Source organism: Myxine glutinosa, unplaced genomic scaffold, assembly GCF_964187855.1.
Source record: "Myxine glutinosa unplaced genomic scaffold, kmMyxGlut1.1 SCAFFOLD_354, whole genome shotgun sequence".
NCBI classification, from domain to species: Eukaryota; Metazoa; Chordata; class Myxini; order Myxiniformes; family Myxinidae; genus Myxine; species Myxine glutinosa.
In genome coordinates this window covers 267782-279789 of record NW_027616466.1, presented here as the reverse complement: position 1 = coordinate 279789, position 12008 = coordinate 267782, and positions in this window count along the sequence as shown.

Sequence of the window (12008 nt, the reverse complement as noted above, 5' to 3'; positions counted from 1 at the left end):
TTTTCAACACTAACACAAGTGCGAAAAGTGGTTTTTCAACACTATCACAAGTGCAAAAAGTGTTTTTTCCACACTAATACAAGTGCAAAAGTGGTTTCCTGCACCAACACAAGTGCGAAAAGTGGTTTTTCAACACTAACACAAGTGCGAAAAGTGGTTTTTCAACACTAACACAAGTGCAAAAAGTGGTTTTTCCACACTAATACAATGCAAAAGTGGTTTCCTGCACCAACACAAGTGCGAAAAGTGGTTTTTCAACACTAACACAAGTGCGAAAAGTGTTTTTTCAACACAAACACAAGTGCGAAAAGTGGTTTTTCAACACTAACACAAGTGCGATAAGTGGTTTTTCAACACTAACTCAAGTGCGAAAAGTGTTTTTTCCAAACTAATACAAGTGCAAAAGTGGTTTCCTGCACCAACACAAGTGCAAAAAGTGGTTTTTCAACACTAGCACAAGTGCGAAAAGTGGTTTTTCAACACTAACACAAGTGCGAAAAGTATTTTTTCAACACTAACACGAGTGCGAAAAGTGTTTTTTCCACACTAATACAAGTGCAAAAGTGGTTTCCTGCACCAACACAAGTGCGAATAGTGGTTTTTCAACACTAACACAAGTGCGAAAAGTGGTTTTTCAACACTAACACAAGTGCGAAAAGTGGTTTTTCCACACTAATACAAGTGCAAAAAGTGGTTTTTCAACACTAACACAAGTGCAAAAAGTGGTTTTTCAACACTAACACAAGTGCGAAAAGAGGTTTTTCAACACTATCACAAGTGCAAAAAGTGCTTTTTCCACACTAATACAAGTGCGAAAAGTGGTTTCCTGCTCCAACACAAGTGCGAAAAGTGGTTTTTCAACACTAACACAAGTGCGAAAAGTGGTTTTTCAACACTACCACAAGTGCAAAAAGTGTTTTTTCAACACTAAGACAAGTGCGATAAGTGGTTTTTCAACACTAACACAAGTGCGATAAGTGGTTTTCCACACTAATACAAGTGCAAAAGTGGTTTCCTGCACCAACACAAGTGCGAAAAGTGGTTTTTCAACACTAACACAAGTGCGAAAAGTGGTTTTTCAACACTATTACAAGTGCAAAAAGTGTTTTTTCCACACTCATACAAGTGCAAAACTGGTTTCCTGCACCAACACAAGTGCGAAAAGTGGCTTTTCAACACTAACACAAGTGCGAAAAGTGGTTTTTCAACACTAACACAAGTGCGAAAAGTGGTTTTTCAACACTATCACAAGTGCAAAAAGTGTTTTTTCCACACTAATACAAGTGCAAAAGTGGTTTCCTGCACCAACACAAGTGCGAAAAGTGGTTTTTCAACACTAACACAAGTGCGAAAAGTGGTTTTTCAACACTAACACAAGTGCAAAAAGTGGTTTTTCAACACTAACACAAGTGCAAAAAGTGGTTTTTCCACACTAATACAAGTGCAAAAGTGGTTTCCTGCACCAACACAAGTGCGAAACGTGGTTTTTCAACACTAACACAAGTGCGAAAAGTGGCTTTTCAACACTAACACAAGTGCGAAAAGTGGCTTTTCAACACTAACACAAGTGCGAAAAGTGGTTTTTCCACACTAATACAAGTGCAAAAGTGGTTTCCTGCACCAACACATGTGCTAAAAGTGGTTTTTCAACACTAACACAAGTGCGAAAAGTGGTTTTTCAACACTAACACAAGTGCGAAAAGTGGTTTTTCAACACTATCACAAGTGCAAAAAGTGTTTTTTCCACACTAATACAAGTGCAAAAGTGGTTTCCTGCACCAACACAAGTGCGAAAAGTGGTTTTTCAACACTAACACAAGTGCGAAAAGTGGCTTTTCAACACTAACACAAGTGCGAAAAGTGGTTTTTCCACACTAATACAAGTGCAGAAGTGGTTTCCTGCACCAACACATGTGCGAAAAGTGGTTTTTCAACACTAACACAAGTGCGAAAAGTGGTTTTTCAACACTAACACAAGTGCGAAAAGTGGCTTTCCAACACTAACACAAGTGCGAAAAGTGGTTTTTCCACACTAATACAAGTGCAAAAGTGGTTTCCTGCACCAACACATGTGCGAAAAGTGGTTTTTCAACACTAACAGAAGTGCGAAAAGTGGTTTTTCAACACTAACACAAGTGCGAAAAGTGGTTTTTCAACACTAACACAAGTGCGAAAAGTGTTTTTTCCACACTAATACAAGTGCAAAAGTGGTTTCCTGCAACAACACAAGTGCGAAAAGTGGTTTTTCAACACTAACACAAGTGCGAAAAGTGGTTTTTCAACACTATTACAAGTGCAAAAAGTATTTTTTCCACACTCATACAAGTGCAAAACTGGTTTCCTGCACCAACACAAGTGCGAAAAGTGGCTTTTCAACACTAACACAAGTGCGAAAAGTGGTTTTTCAACACTAACACAAGTGCAAAAAGTGTTTTTTCCACACTAATTCAAGTGCAAAAGTGGTTTCCTGCACCAACACAAGTGCGAAAAGTGGTTTTTCAACACTAACACAAGTGCGAAAAGTGGTTTTTCAACACTATTACAAGTGCAAAAAGTGTTTTTTCCACACTCATACAAGTGCAAAACTGGTTTCCTGCACCAACACAAGTGCAAAAAGTGGTTTTTCAACACTAACACAAGTGCGAAAAGTGGTTTTTCAACACTAACACAAGTGCGAAAAGTGGTTTTTCAACACTAACACAAGTGCGAAAAGTGGTTTTTCAACACTAACACAAGTGCAAAAAGTGGTTTTTCCACACTAATACAAGTGCAAAAGTGGTTTCCTGCACCAACACAAGTGCAAAAAGTGGTTTTTCAACACTAACACAAGTGCGAAAAGTGGTATTTCAACACTAACACAAGTGCGAAAAGTGGTTTTTCCACACTAATACAAGTGCAAAAGTGGTTTCCTGCACCAACACAAGTGCGAAAAGTGGTTTTTCAACACTAACACAAGTGCGATAAGTGGTTTCCTGCACCAACACAAGTGCGAAAAGTGGTTTTTCAACACTAACACAAGTGCGAAAAGTGTTTTTTCAACACAAACACAAGTGCGAAAAGTGGTTTTTCAACACTAACACAAGTGCGATAAGTGGTTTTTCAACACTAACTCAAGTGCGAAAAGTGTTTTTTCCAAACTAATACAAGTGCAAAAGTGGTTTCCTGCACCAACACAAGTGCAAAAAGTGGTTTTACAACACTAGCACAAGTGCGAAAAGTGGTTTTTCAACACTAACACAAGTGCGAAAAGTATTTTTTCAACACTAACACGAGTGCGAAAAGTGTTTTTTCCACACTAATACAAGTGCAAAAGTGGTTTCCTGCACCAACACAAGTGCGAAAAGTGGTTTTTCAACACTAACACAAGTGCGAAAAGTGGTTTTTCAACACTAACACAAGTGCGAAAAGTGGTTTTTCCACACTAATACAAGTGCAAAAAGTGGTTTTTCAACACTAACACAAGTGCGAAAAGAGGTTTTTCAACACTATCACAAGTGCAAAAAGTGCTTTTTCCACACTAATACAAGTGCAAAATTGGTTTCCTGCTCCAACACAAGTGCGAAAAGTGGTTTTTCAACACTAACACAAGTGCGAAAAGTGGTTTTTCAACACTAACACAAGTGCGAAAAGTGGTTTTTCAACACTATCACAAGTGCAAAAAGTGTTTTTCCACACTATTACAAGTGCAAAAGTGGTTTCCTGCACCAACACAAGTGCGAAAAGTGGTTTTTCAACACTAACACAAGTGCAAAAAGTGGTTTTTCAACACTAACACAAGTGCGAAAAGTGGTTTTTCAACACTAACACAAGTGCGATAAGTGGTTTCCTGCACCAACACAAGTGCGAAAAGTGGTTTTTCAACACTAACACAAGTGCGAAAAGTGGTTTTTCAACACAAACACAAGTGCGAAAAGTGGTTTTTCAACACTAACACAAGTGCGATAAGTGGTTTTTCAACACTAACACAAGTGCGATAAGTGGTTTCCTGCACCAACAAAAGTGCGAAAAGTGGTTTTTCAACACTAACACAAGTGCGAAAAGTGGTTTTTCAACACTATCACAAGTGCAAAAAGTGTTTTTTCCACATTAATACAAGTGCAAAAGTTGTTTCCTGCACCAACACAAGTGCGAAAACTGGGTTTTCAACACTAACACAAGTGCGAAAAGTGGTTTTTCAACACTATCACAAGTGCAAAAAGTGTTTTTTCCACACTAATACAAGTGCAAAAGTGGTTTCCTGCACCAACACAAGTGCGAAAAGTGGTTTTTCAACACTAACACAAGTGCGAAAAGTGGCTTTTCAACACTAACACAAGTGCGAAAAGTGGTTTTTCAACACTAACACAAGTGCGAAAAGTGGTTTTTCCACACTAACACAAGTGCGAAAAGTGGTTTTTCAACACTAACACAAGTGCGAAAAGTGTTTTTTCCACACTAATACAAAGGCAAAAGTGGTTTCCTGCACCAACACAAGTGCGAAAAGTGGTTTTTCAACACTAACACAAGTGCGAAAAGTGGTTTTTCAACACTAACACAAGTGCGAAAAGTGGTTTTTCAACACTAACACAAGTGCGAAAAGTGGTTTTTCAACACTAACACAAGTGCGAAAAGTGGTTTTTCCACACTAATAGAAGTGCAAAAGTGGTTTCCTGCACCAACACAAGTGCGAAAAGTGGTTTTTCAACACTAACACAAGTGCAAAAAGTGGTTTTTCAACACTATCACAAGTGCAAAAAGTGTTTTTTCAACACTAACACAAGTGTGATAAGTGGTTTTTCAACACTAACACAAGTGCGATAAGTGGTTTTTCCACACTAATACAAGTGCAAAAGTGGTTTCCTGCACAAACACAAGTGCGAAAAGTGGTTTTTCAACACTAACACAAGTGCGAAAAGTGGTTTTTCAACACTATTACAAGTGCAAAAAGTGTTTTTTCCACACTAATACAAGTGCAAAAGTGGTTTCCTGCACCAACACAAGTGCGAAACGTGGTTTTTCAACACTAACACAAGTGCGAAAAGTGGCTTTTCAACACTAACACAAGTGCGAAAAGTGGCTTTTCAACACTAATACAAGTGCGAAAAGTGGTTTTTCCACACTAATACAAGTGCAAAGGTGGTTTCCTGCACCAACACATGTGCTAAAAGTGTTTTTTCAACACTAACACAAGTGCGAAAAGTGGTTTTTCAACACTATCACAATTGCAAAAAGTGTTTTTTCCACATTAATACAAGTGCAAAAGTGGTTTCCTGCACCAACACAAGTGCGAAAAGTGGTTTTTCAACACTAACACAAGTGCGAAAATTGGTTTTTCAACACCATCACAAGTGCAAAAAGTGGTTTTCCACACTAATACAAGTGCAAAAGTGGTTTCCTGCACCAACACAAGTGCGAAAAGTGGTTTTTCAACACTAACACAAGCGCGAAAAGTGGTTTTTCAACACTAACACAAGTGCAAAAGTGGTTTTTCAACACTAATACAAGTGCAAAAGTGGTTTCCTGCACCAACACATGTGCGAAAAGTGGTTTTTCAACACTAACACAAGTGCGAAAAGTGGTTTTTCAACACTAACACAAGTGCGAAAAGTGGTTTTTCAACACTAACACAAGTGCGAAAAGTGGTTTTTCAACACTAACACAAGTGCGAAAAGTGTTTTTTCCACACTAATACAAATGCAAAAGTGGTTTCCTGCAACAACACAAGTGCGAAAAGTGGTTTTTCAACACTAACACAAGTGCGAAAAGTGGTTTTTCCACACTAATAGAAGTGCAAAAGTGGTTTCCTGCACCAACACAAGTGCGAAAAGTGGTTTTTCAACACTAACACAAGTGCGAAAAGTGTTTTTTCAACACTAACACAAGTGCAAAAAGTGGTTTTTCCACACTAATACAAGTGCAAAAGTGGTTTCCTGCACCAACACTAGTGCGAAAAGTGGTTTTTCAACACTAACACAAGTGCGAAAAGTGGTTTTTCAACACTATCACAAGTGCAAAAAGTGTTTTTTCCACACTAATACAAGTGCAAAAGTGGTTTCCTGCACCAACACAAGTGCGAAAAGTGGTTTTTCAACACTAACACAAGTGCAAAAAGTGGTTTTTCAACACTAACACAAGTGCGATAAGTGGTTTCCTGCACCAACACAAGTGCGAAAAGTGGTTTTTCAACACTAACACAAGTGCGAAAAGTGGTTTTTCAACACAAACACAAGTGCGAAAAGTGTTTTTTCCACACTAATACAAATGCAAAAGTGGTTTCCTGCACCAACACAAGTGCGAAAAGTGGTTTTTCAACACTATCACAAGTGCAAAAAGTGTTTTTTCAACACTAACACAAGTGCGATAAGTGGTTTTTCAACACTAACACAAGTGCGATAAGTGGTTTTTCCACACTAATACAAGTGCAAAAGTGGTTTCCTGCACCAACACAAGTGCGAAAAGTGGTTTTTCAACACTAACACAAGTGCGAAAAGTGGTTTTTCAACACTATTACAAGTGCAAAAAGTGTTTTTTCCTCACACATACAAGTGCAAAACTGGTTTCCTGCACCAACACAAGTGCGAAAAGTGGCTTTTCAACACTAACACAAGTGCGAAAAGTGGTTTTTCAACACTAACACAAGTGCGAAAAGTGGTTTTTCCACACTAATACAAGTGCAAAAGTGGTTTCCTGCACCAACACAAGTGCGAAAAGTGGTTTTTCAACACTAACACAAGTGCAAAAAGTGGTTTTTCAACACTAACACAAGTGCGAAAAGCGGTTTTTCCACACTAATACAAGTGCAAAAGTGGTTTCCTGCACCAACACAAGTGCGAAAAGTGGTTTTTCAACACTAACACAAGTGCAAAAAGTGGTTTTTCAACACTAACACAAGTGCGAAAAGTGGTTTTTCAACACTATCATAAGTGCAAAAAGTGCTTTTTCCACACTAATACAAGTGCAAAAGTGGTTTCCTGCTCCAACACAAGTGCGAAAAATGGTTTTTCAACACTAACACAAGTGCGAAAAGTGTTTTTTTAACACAAACACAAGTGCGAAAAGTGGTTTTTCAACACTAACACAAGTGCGATAAGTGGTTTTTCAACACTAACACAAGTGCGAAAAGTGTTTTTTCCACACTAATACAAGTGCAAAAGTGGTTTCCTGCACCAACACAAGTGCAAAAAGTGGTTTTTCAACACTAGCACAAGTGCGAAAAGTGGTTTTTCAACACTAACACAAGTGCGAAAAGTATTTTTTCAACACTAACACGAGTGCGAAAAGTGTTTTTTCCACACTAATACAAGTGCAAAAGTGGTTTCCTGCACCAACACAAGTGCGAAAAGTGGTTTTTCAACACTAACACGAGTGCGAAAAGTGTTTTTTCCACACTAATACAAGTGCAAAAGTGGTTTCCTGCACCAACACAAGTGCGAAAAGTGGTTTTTCAACACTAACACAAGTGCGAAAAGTGGTTTTTCAACACTAACACAAGTGCGAAAAGTGGTTTTTCCACACTAATACAAGTGCAAAAAGTGGTTTTTCAACACTAACACAAGTGCAAAAAGTGGTTTTTCAACACTAACACAAGTGCGAAAAGTGGTTTTTCAACACTATCACAAGTGCAAAAAGTGCTTTTTCCACACTAATACAAGTGCAAAAGTGGTTTCCTGCTCGAACACAAGTGCGAAAAGTGGTTTTTCAACACTAACACAAGTGCGAAAAGTGGTTTTTCAACACTAACACAAGTGCGAAAAGTGGTTTTTCAACACTATCACAAGTGCAAAAAGTGTTTTTCCACACTATTACAAGTGCAAAAGTGGTTTCCTGCACCAACACAAGTGCGAAAAGTGGTTTTTCAACACTAACACAAGTGCAAAAAGTGGTTTTTCAACACTAACACAAGTGCGAAAAGTGGTTTTTCAACACTAACACAAGTGCGATAAGTGGTTTCCTGCACCAACACAAGTGCGAAAAGTGGTTTTTCAACACTAACACAAGTGCGAAAAGTGGTTTTTCAACACAAACACAAGTGCGAAAAGTGGTTTTTCAACACTAACACAAGTGCGATAAGTGGTTTCCTGCACCAACACAAGTGCGAAAAGTGGTTTTTCAACACTAACACAAGTGCGAAAAGTGGTTTTTCAACACTATCACAAGTGCAAAAAGTGTTTTTTCCACATTAATACAAGTGCAAAAGTGGTTTCCTGCACCAACACAAGTGCAAAAACTGGGTTTTCAACACTAACACAAGTGCGAAAAGTGGTTTTTCAACACTAACACAAGTGCGAAAAGTGGTTTTTCAACACTAACACATGTGCAAAAAGTGGTTTTTCCACACTAATACAAGTGCAAAAGTGGTTTCCTGCACCAACACAAGTGCAAAAAGTTGTTTTTCAACACTAACACAAGTGCGAAAAGTGGTTTTTCAACACTATCACAAGTGCAAAAAGTGTTTTTTCCACACTAATACAAGTGCAAAAGTGGTTTCCTGCACCAACACAAGTGCGAAAAGTGGTTTTTCAACACTAACACAAGTGCGAAAAGTGGCTTTTCAACACTAACACAAGTGCGAAAAGTGGTTTTTCAACACTAACACAAGTGCGAAAAGTGGTTTTTCCACACTAACACAAGTGCGAAAAGTGGTTTTTCAACACTAACACAAGTGTGAAAAGTGTTTTTTCCACACTAATACAAATGCAAAAGTGGTTTCCTGCACCAACACAAGTGCGAAAAGTGGTTTTTCAACACTAACACAAGTGCGAAAAGTGGTTTTTCAACACTAACACAAGTGCGAAAAGTGGTTTTTCAACACTAACACAAGTGCGAAAAGTGGTTTTTCAACACTAACACAAGTGCGAAAAGTGGTTTTTCCACACTAATAGAAGTGCAAAAGTGGTTTCCTGCACCAACACAAGTGCGAAAAGTGGTTTTTCAACACTAACACAAGTGCAAAAAGTGGTTTTTCAACACTATCACAAGTGCAAAAAGTGTTTTTTCAACACTAACACAAGTGTGATAAGTGGTTTTTCAACACTAACACAAGTGCGATAAGTGGTTTTTCCACACTAATACAAGTGCAAAAGTGGTTTCCTGCACAAACACAAGTGCGAAAAGTGGTTTTTCAACACTAACACAAGTGCGAAAAGTGGTTTTTCAACACTATTACAAGTGCAAAAAGTGTTTTTTCCACACTAATACAAGTGCAAAACTGGTTTCCTGCACCAACACAAGTGCGAAAAGTGGCTTTTCAACACTAACACAAGTGCGAAAAGTGGTTTTTCAACACTATTACAAGTGCAAAAAGTGTTTTTTCCACACTAATACAAGTGCAAAAGTGGTTTCCTGCACCAACACAAGTGCGAAAAGTGGTTTTTCAACACTAACACAAGTGCGAAAAGTGGTTTTTCAACACTAACACAAGTGCGAAAAGTGGTTTTTCCACACTAATAGAAGTGCAAAAGTGGTTTCCTGCACCAACACAAGTGCGAAAAGTGGTTTTTCAACACTAACACAAGTGCAAAAAGTGGTTTTTCAACACTATCACAAGTGCAAAAAGTGTTTTTTCAACACTAACACAAGTGTGATAAGTGGTTTTTCAACACTAACACAAGTGCGATAAGTGGTTTTTCCACACTAATACAAGTGCAAAAGTGGTTTCCTGCACAAACACAAGTGCGAAAAGTGGTTTTTCAACACTAACACAAGTGCGAAAAGTGGTTTTTCAACACTATTACAAGTGCAAAAAGTGTTTTTTCCACACTAATACAAGTGCAAAAGTGGTTTCCTGCACCAACACAAGTGCGAAACGTGGTTTTTCAACACTAACACAAGTGCGAAAAGTGGCTTTTCAACACTAACACAAGTGCGAAAAGTGGCTTTTCAACACTAATACAAGTGCGAAAAGTGGTTTTTCCACACTAATACAAGTGCAAAGGTGGTTTCCTGCACCAACACATGTGCTAAAAGTGTTTTTTCAACACTAACACAAGTGCGAAAAGTGGTTTTTCAACACTATCACAAGTGCAAAAAGTGTTTTTTCCACATTAATACAAGTGCAAAAGTGGTTTCCTGCACCAACACAAGTGCGAAAAGTGGTTTTTCAACACTAACACAAGTGCGAAAATTGGTTTTTCAACACCATCACAAGTGCAAAAAGTGGTTTTCCACACTAATACAAGTGCAAAAGTGGTTTCCTGCACCAACACAAGTGCGAAAAGTGGTTTTTCAACACTAACACAAGCGCGAAAAGTGGTTTTTCAACACTAACATAAGTGCAAAAGTGGTTTTTCAACACTAATACAAGTGCAAAAGTGGTTTCCTGCACCAACACATGTGCGAAAAGTGGTTTTTCAACACTAACACAAGTGCGAAAAGTGGTTTTTCAACACTAACACAAGTGCGAAAAGTGGTTTTTCAACACTAACACAAGTGCGAAAAGTGTTTTTTCCACACTAATACAAATGCAAAAGTGGTTTCCTGCAACAACACAAGTGCGAAAAGTGGTTTTTCAACACTAACACAAGTGCGAAAAGTGGTTTTTCCACACTAATAGAAGTGCAAAAGTGGTTTCCTGCACCAACACAAGTGCGAAAAGTGGTTTTTCAACACTAACACAAGTGCGAAAAGTGTTTTTTCAACACTAACACAAGTGCAAAAAGTGGTTTTTCCACACTAATACAAGTGCAAAAGTGGTTTCCTGCACCAACACTAGTGCGAAAAGTGGTTTTTCAACACTAACACAAGTGCGAAAAGTGGTTTTTCAACACTATCACAAGTGCAAAAAGTGTTTTTTCCACACTAATACAAGTGCAAAAGTGGTTTCCTGCACCAACACAAGTGCGAAAAGTGGTTTTTCAACACAACACAAGTGCAAAAAGTGGTTTTTCAACACTAACACAAGTGCGATAAGTGGTTTCCTGCACCAACACAAGTGCGAAAAGTGGTTTTTCAACACTAACACAAGTGCGAAAAGTGGTTTTTCAACACAAACACAAGTGCGAAAAGTGTTTTTTCCACACTAATACAAATGCAAAAGTGGTTTCCTGCACCAACACAAGTGCGAAAAGTGGTTTTTCAACACTATCACAAGTGCAAAAAGTGTTTTTTCAACACTAACACAAGTGCGATAAGTGGTTTTTCAACACTAACACAAGTGCGATAAGTGGTTTTTCCACACTAATACAAGTGCAAAAGTGGTTTCCTGCACCAACACAAGTGCGAAAAGTGGTTTTTCAACACTAACACAAGTGCGAAAAGTGGTTTTTCAACACTATTACAAGTGCAAAAAGTGTTTTTTCCACACACATACAAGTGCAAAACTGGTTTCCTGCACCAACACAAGTGCGAAAAGTGGCTTTTCAACACTAACACAAGTGCGAAAAGTGGTTTTTCAACACTAACACAAGTGCGAAAAGTGGTTTTTCCACACTAATACAAGTGCAAAAGTGGTTTCCTGCACCAACACAAGTGCGAAAAGTGGTTTTTCAACACTAACACAAGTGCAAAAAGTGGTTTTTCAACACTAACACAAGTGCGAAAAGCGGTTTTTCCACACTAATACAAGTGCAAAAGTGGTTTCCTGCACCAACACAAGTGCGAAAAGTGGTTTTTCAACACTAACACAAGTGCAAAAAGTGGTTTTTCAACACTAAGACAAGTGCGAAAAGTGGTTTTTCAACACTATCACAAGTGCAAAAAGTGCTTTTTCCACACTAATACAAGTGCAAAAGTGGTTTCCTGCTCCAACACAAGTGCGAAAAGTGGTTTTTCAACACTAACACAAGTGCGAAAAGTGTTTTTTTAACACAAACACAAGTGCGAAAAGTGGTTTTTCAACACGAACACAAGTGCGATAAGTGGTTTTTCAACACTAACACAAGTGCGATAAGTGGTTTTTCAACACTAACACAAGTGCGAAAAGTGTTTTTTCCACACTAATACAAGTGCAAAAGTGGTTTCCTGCACCAACACAAGTGCAAAAAGTGGTTTTTCAACACTAGCACAAGTGCGAAAAGTGGTTTTTCAACACT